General features: G+C 48.6%; 1 non-coding gene across 1 annotated transcript; it reads right to left on the bottom strand.

Moving 5' to 3' along the window:
• Nucleotides 1–5,475: 5,475 nt before the first annotated feature.
• On the bottom strand, nt 5,476–5,550 carry Trnat-ugu (transfer RNA threonine (anticodon UGU)). Its single transcript has one exon. It is a non-coding gene; the product is annotated as a tRNA-Thr (tRNA).
• Nucleotides 5,551–6,617: the final 1,067 nt, after the last annotated feature.

Below are 6,617 nucleotides of genomic sequence, written 5' to 3'. Positions count from 1 at the left end.
ACAACATCCGTATTGCTCTACCAATAGCTTGCACTAAGTGTAAAATATAGGCATGAAGAAATACTTGACACTGGGAATATACACTCCTGGAAATGGAAAAAAGAACACATTGACACCGGTGTGTCAGACCCACCATACTTGCTCCGGACACTGCGAGAGGGCTGTACAAGCAATGATCACACGCACGGCACAGCGGACACACCAGGAACCGCGGTGTTGGCCGTCGAATGGCGCTAGCTGCGCAGCATTTGTGCACCGCCGCCGTCAGTGTCAGCCAGTTTGCCGTGGCATACGGAGCTCCATCGCAGTCTTTAACACTGGTAGCATGCCGCGACAGCATGGACGTGAACCGTATGTGCAGTTGACGGACTTTGAGCGAGGGCGTATAGTGGGCATGCGGAAGGCCGGGTGGACGTACCGCCGAATTGCTCAACACGTGGGGCGTGAGGTCTCCACAGTACATCGATGTTGTCGCCAGTGGTCGGCGGAAGGTGCACGTGCCCGTCGACCTGGGACCGGACCGCAGCGACGCACGGATGCACGCCAAGACCGTAGGATCCTACGCAGTGCCGTAGGGGACCGCACCGCCACTTCCCAGCAAATTAGGGACACTGTTGCTCCTGGGGTATGGGCGAGGACCATTCGCAACTGTCTCCATGAAGCTGGGCTACGGTCCCGCACACCGTTAGGCCGTCTTCCGCTCACGCCCAAACATCGTGCAGCCCGCCTCCAGTGGTGTCGCGACAGGCGTGAATGGAGGGACGAATGGAGACGTGTCGTCTTCAGCGATGAGAGTCGCTTCTGCCTTGGTGCCAATGATGGTCGTATGCGTGTTTGGCGCCGTGCAGGTGAGCGCCACAATCAGGACTGCATACGACCGAGGCACACAGGGCCAACACCCGGCATCATGGTGTGGGGAGCGATCTCCTACACTGGCCGTACACCACTGGTGATCGTCGAGGGGACACTGAATAGTGCACGGTACATCCAAACCGTCATCGAACCCATCGTTCTACCATTCCTAGACCGGCAAGGGAACTTGCTGTTCCAACAGGACAATGCACGTCCGCATGTATCCCGTGCCACCCAACGTGCTCTAGAAGGTGTAAGTCAACTACCCTGGCCAGCAAGATCTCCGGATCTGTCCCCCATTGAGCATGTTTGGGACTGGATGAAGCGTCGTCTCACGCGGTCTGCACGTCCAGCACGAACGCTGGTCCAACTGAGGCGCCAGGTGGAAATGGCATGGCAAGCCGTTCCACAGGACTACATCCAGCATCTCTACGATCGTCTCCATGGGAGAATAGCAGCCTGCATTGCTGCGAAAGGTGGATATACACTGTACTAGTGCCGACATTGTGCATGCTCTGTTGCCTGTGTCTATGTGCCTGTGGTTCTGTCAGTGTGATCATGTGATGTATCTGACCCCAGGAATGTGCCAATAAAGTTTCCCCTTCCTGGGACAATGAATTCACGGTGTTCTTATTTCAATTTCCAGGAGTGTATTACAACCTCCTAAGTATCGCTACGTGGGGGCCGAAAACATACTATTAGACTAATTACAGCATCTAAAGACAATTTGAGTGTCGCTCCATGCGCGAATGGAATGGGAAAACTACAAAAGTAAGTGCTAGAAAGAGACGTATCCTCTACCGTGCGCTTGACAGTTGCTTATAGAGTATACCTGTAGAAGGGTGACGGCGCTATGGGCGCAACTCATCTTGTATGGAGTAGAAGTGCGTCAAAGAAGAGGCGCAAAGTGCACGTAGCAGTGATATGGTTGTATTGTCTTCTGCTTGGTCTGGACAAGGCTTCTTCAATATATTTCCACTCCTCACGAGGATACGACGTGTTCTGACACAGGATGGTCTTGGCACCCGGGAAAGGTTCTCTCTGTTACGTTGGTTTTCCGTTTCTGAATTAATCTCTTTGTGTTTGTTTCGTTCACATGGACAAACTGCAGTACCGCCGTCTCATAAAATTCTTTGTTTTCCACGGTTCATCCTCAACATAGGCACAATTCGTTCAAAGTTGGTGGAGCTTTATTAAGTATAAGTTGCCTCTTACACAGAAAACTACAACAACCAGCCACTTTTTACAATGCTATTTATTTATTTAAACAGTGCCGCTACGGGTTTCGAACCGACAGGTTCACCTTCAGACGGCTAGTTCACGTTTTACACTAGATTTCGCCTTTTGTTTTCCACCTGACGAAATTTCCTTGGGGTGTCGGTGCCCTATAACCAAAACAAGATGTGAGACAATGTCTTTTTAACCGTAATTGTGCCTCACCACGATTTTAAGTGATGTAAACAAATTATTATTATTAAAGGGAAGATGAAAGATGTTTCGATTACTTACGATGACGAATCCGCGCCATTACGTTCCAGTGCCGGTTGCTCATCATCTAGCGACAGCGAAAACACTGTATAATACACTTTCTTATATATATATATATATATATATATATATATATATATATATATACTCCTGGAAAGTGAAATAAGAACACCGTGAATTCATTGCCCCAGGAAGGGGAAACTTTATTGACACATTCCTGGGGTCAGATACATCACATGGTCACACTGACAGAACCACAGGCACATAGAGACAGGCAACAGAGCATGCACAATGTCGGCACTAGTACAGTGTATATCCACCTTTCGCAGCAATGCAGGCTGCTATTCTGCCATGGAGACGATCGTAGAGATGCTGGATGTAGTCCTGTGGAACGGCTTGCCATGCCATTTCCACCTGGCGCCTCAGTTGGACCAGCGTTCGTGCTGGACGTGCAGACCGCGTGAGACGACGCTTCATCCAGTCCCAAACATGCTCAATGGGGGACAGATCCGGAGATCTTGCTGGCCAGGGTAGTTGACTTACACCTTCTAGAGCACGTTGGGTGGCACGGGATACATGCGGACGTGCATTGACCTGTTGGAACAGCAAGTTCGCTTGCCGGTCTAGGAATGGTAGAATGATGGGTTCGATGACGGTTTGGATGTACCGTGCACTATTCAGTGTCCCCTCGACGATCACCAGTGGTGTACGGCCAGTGTAGGAGATCGCTCCCCACACCATGATGCCGAGTGTTGGCCCTGTGTGCCTCGGTCGTATGCAGTCCTGATTGTGGCGCTCACCTGCACGGCGCCAAACACGCATACGACCATCATTGGCACCAAGGCAGAAGCGACTCTCATCGCTGAAGACGACACGTCTCCATTCGTCCCTCCATTCACGCCTGTCGCGACACCACTGGAGGCGGGCTGCACGATGTTGGGGCGTGAGCGGAAGACGGCCTAACGGTGTGCGGGACCGTAGCCCAGCTTCATGGAGACGGTTGCGAATGGTCCTCGCCGATACCCCAGGAGCAACAGTGTCCCTAATTTGCTGGGAAGTGGCGGTGCGGTCCCCTACGGCACTGCGTAGGATCCTACGGTCTTGGCGTGCATCCGTGCGTCGCTGCGGTCCGGTCCCAGGTCGACGGGCACGTGCACCTTCCGCCGACCACTGGCGACAACATCGATGTACTGTGGAGACCTCACACCCCACGTGTTGAGCAATTCGGCGGTACGTCCACCCGGCCTCCCGCATGCCCACTATATGCCCTCGCTCAAAGTCCGTCAACTGCAGATACGGTTCACGTCCACGCTGTCGCGGCATGCTACCAGTGTTAAAAGACTGCGATGGAGCTCCGTATGCCACGGCAAACTGGCTGACACTGACGGCGGCGGTGCACAAATGCTGCGCAGCTAGCGCCATTCGACGGCCAACACCGCGGTTCCTGGTGTGTCCGCTGTGCCGTGCGTGTGATCATTGCTTGTACAGCCCTCTCGCAGTGTCCGGAGCAAGTATGGTGGGTCTGACACACCGGTGTCAATGTGTTCTTTTTTCCATTTCCATATATATATATATATATATATATATATATATGAACAATCGATTTTATTGGTTTTAATATGTTACCAATAGTTTCTCTCATATAATATGAATATTATTTGTGTGTTTCGGTGTTGGGATGTTGGTAGTCTAGAGGCATCAGTGAGTAATGGTGTGAATAGTTACGGATGGCCTTTGAGACAGCCGTCTTCGAAGTTGGTTTTGTGTTCAATTCACAGTAACATTTCTCCCATTGTAAAGCATAAAATCAATACGAAAGTCGTGTATAAGCACATCTTCACCATTTCTTCTTCCGTGTCGTACATACAAGCATCAGACTATCTACAAATCGACAATGTCAGTGAATATACGAGCTGTGTTCAAAAAGTACCGCGAATTTCCGTTTTTTTTTTTTAGATAATTTCATTTATTCGCCTACATTAATGCTATCTCCTTCAAAGTAGTCTGCATTAGATATTATATACTAGTGCTAGCACTTCCTCCAATCCCCGAAACACCTCTGGAACTCCATCTTTGGGAGAGCACTTGGGTCCTTCAGCGATGCACTTATAATCTCACATATGCTTGTAAAAAGACGGCCCTTTAAAGGCCATTTTGTTTTTGGGAACAGAAGAGTGTCACTCAGGGTCACATCTGGCGAATATGAACGCTAGGGGCATCATTAACGTATTGTTATTCTCCAAAAATTCACGAACAAGCGACGAAGTGTGAGCAGGTGCATGTGCTGTCACACGTTTCATACCCAAAACATCCGAAAATATTTCATCGTATAAGCCAGCTGAACCAGGTGATATGACAACATCATTAGCAACTTCTCTGACTGATCGTTCATAACCATTTCTTTCATTTCTCGACGTTTTCATCTGTTGTTAATGTTCTGTGGTGTTTCAGAACGCTCGTCATCTTCAATGTCTTCGCGACCATCTTGCACACGCTTACACTACTCGTAAACCCCTGTTTACTCATAGGAAACTCACCAAAAGCTATATTTAACATTTCTAAAACTTTGATACATTTTATTCCGTTATTATAGCAAAATTCTCTGACACATTTTTAAAACAGATCAATAATCGCCAGTCGTAATCAAACGCGTAGCCTTCTGGACAATTGACGAGAGACTGAAGTTCCAACATGGCTACCAGCGTACAGATACGTTTCAGACGTGTTTGCCAACACGACAACGAAACATCAGGTGAATCGGACCAACACAACCCGTGAAATTACAAAACTATCGATACTTTTGGGCATACCTCCTACGCTGTGAAATGCTGCTCCTAATGAAGAATGAACATTGCAAATGATACTGTTTCACAAATTACCTTTAAATGTTAACTGCTGAGAGAATATAAATTATTTCCGCTGATAGTGCACACGTTGGACGGTTACTGAAAAAAGCAACGTGACCAAAACTGTTTAAGCACATACGTGAATATATATGACGGTAGTATCTGTTCCCGAAAGAACAGTTACCGTGGATGACCATGCAGCTTTGCTAGAAATTAAATGATAATTAAATGGACACCCCAGCTGCAAACAGGCGTTGATGCACTTCATTGGGGACATGTTGAAAATGTGTGCCCCGACCGGGACTCGAACCCGGGATCTCCTGCTTACATGGCAGTCGCTCTATCCATCTGAGCCACCGCGGGCACAGAGGATAGTGCGTCTGCAGGGACTTATCCCTTGCACGCTCCCCGTGAGATCCACATTCCCAACATGTCCACACCACTACTTTCGTAGTGCGCCTAATAGATGTTTGCCCATCATACTCATTACTCGTGGCAGATTAATCTACCAAGTCCCGTACGAGTTCGGGCATAGCGTGTGCGTTCGCACAAGAAGGTCAGTGGCCGGGAAGCCATATTTTAACTATATATGACGGTAGTATCTGTTCCCGCGGTGGGTCAGATGGATAGAGCGTCTGCCATGTAAGCAGGAGATCCCGGTTTCGAGTCCCGGTCGGAGCACACATTTTCAACATGTCCCCAATGAAGTACATCAACGCCTGTTTGCAGCTAGGGTGTCCATTTAATTATCATTTCATTTCTAGCAAAGCTGCATTCTCATCCACGATAACTGTTCTTTCGGGAACAGATACTACCGTCATATATAGTTAAAATATGGCTTCCCGGCCATTGACCTTCTTGTGCGAACGCACACGCTATTCCCGAACTCGAACGGGACTTGGTAAATTAATCTGCCACGATTAATGAGTATGATGGGCAAACATCTATTAGGCGCACTACGAATGTAGTGGTGTGGACATGTTGGGAATGTGGATCTCACGGGGAGCGTGCAAGGGATAAGTCCCTGCAGACGCACTATCCTCTGTGCCCGCGGTGGCTCAGATGGATAGAGCGACTGCCATGTAAGCAGGAGATCCTGGGTTCGAGTCCCGGTCGGAGCACACATTTTCAACATGTCCCCAGTGTAGTACATCAACGCCTGTTTGCAGCTAGGGTGTCCATTTAATTATCATTACATACGTGAATGTCACAGGAATACTACTTACTCATTGTCGCTTGGTTTTTATACTTTTGGGGGTTATACTGATATTCCTGAATATTTCTTTTAGATCTATAATGACGTCGTCATAGAGGTGGTATAGTTCCATGGCAGATGAAGTTCTGGCCGGTCGTGTAATGGACCGCTGGGACGAGGCTACTGAGGAGATTCAGAAATTGGGGGAGACTCTGGTGCAGATGATGTGGCTGCTA

This window comes from Schistocerca cancellata, chromosome 9 (assembly GCF_023864275.1).
Source record: "Schistocerca cancellata isolate TAMUIC-IGC-003103 chromosome 9, iqSchCanc2.1, whole genome shotgun sequence".
In the NCBI taxonomy this organism is placed as follows: Eukaryota; Metazoa; Arthropoda; class Insecta; order Orthoptera; family Acrididae; genus Schistocerca; species Schistocerca cancellata.
Note: the sequence above shows the minus strand (reverse complement) of the source record. Positions and strands in the feature narration are given on the sequence as shown.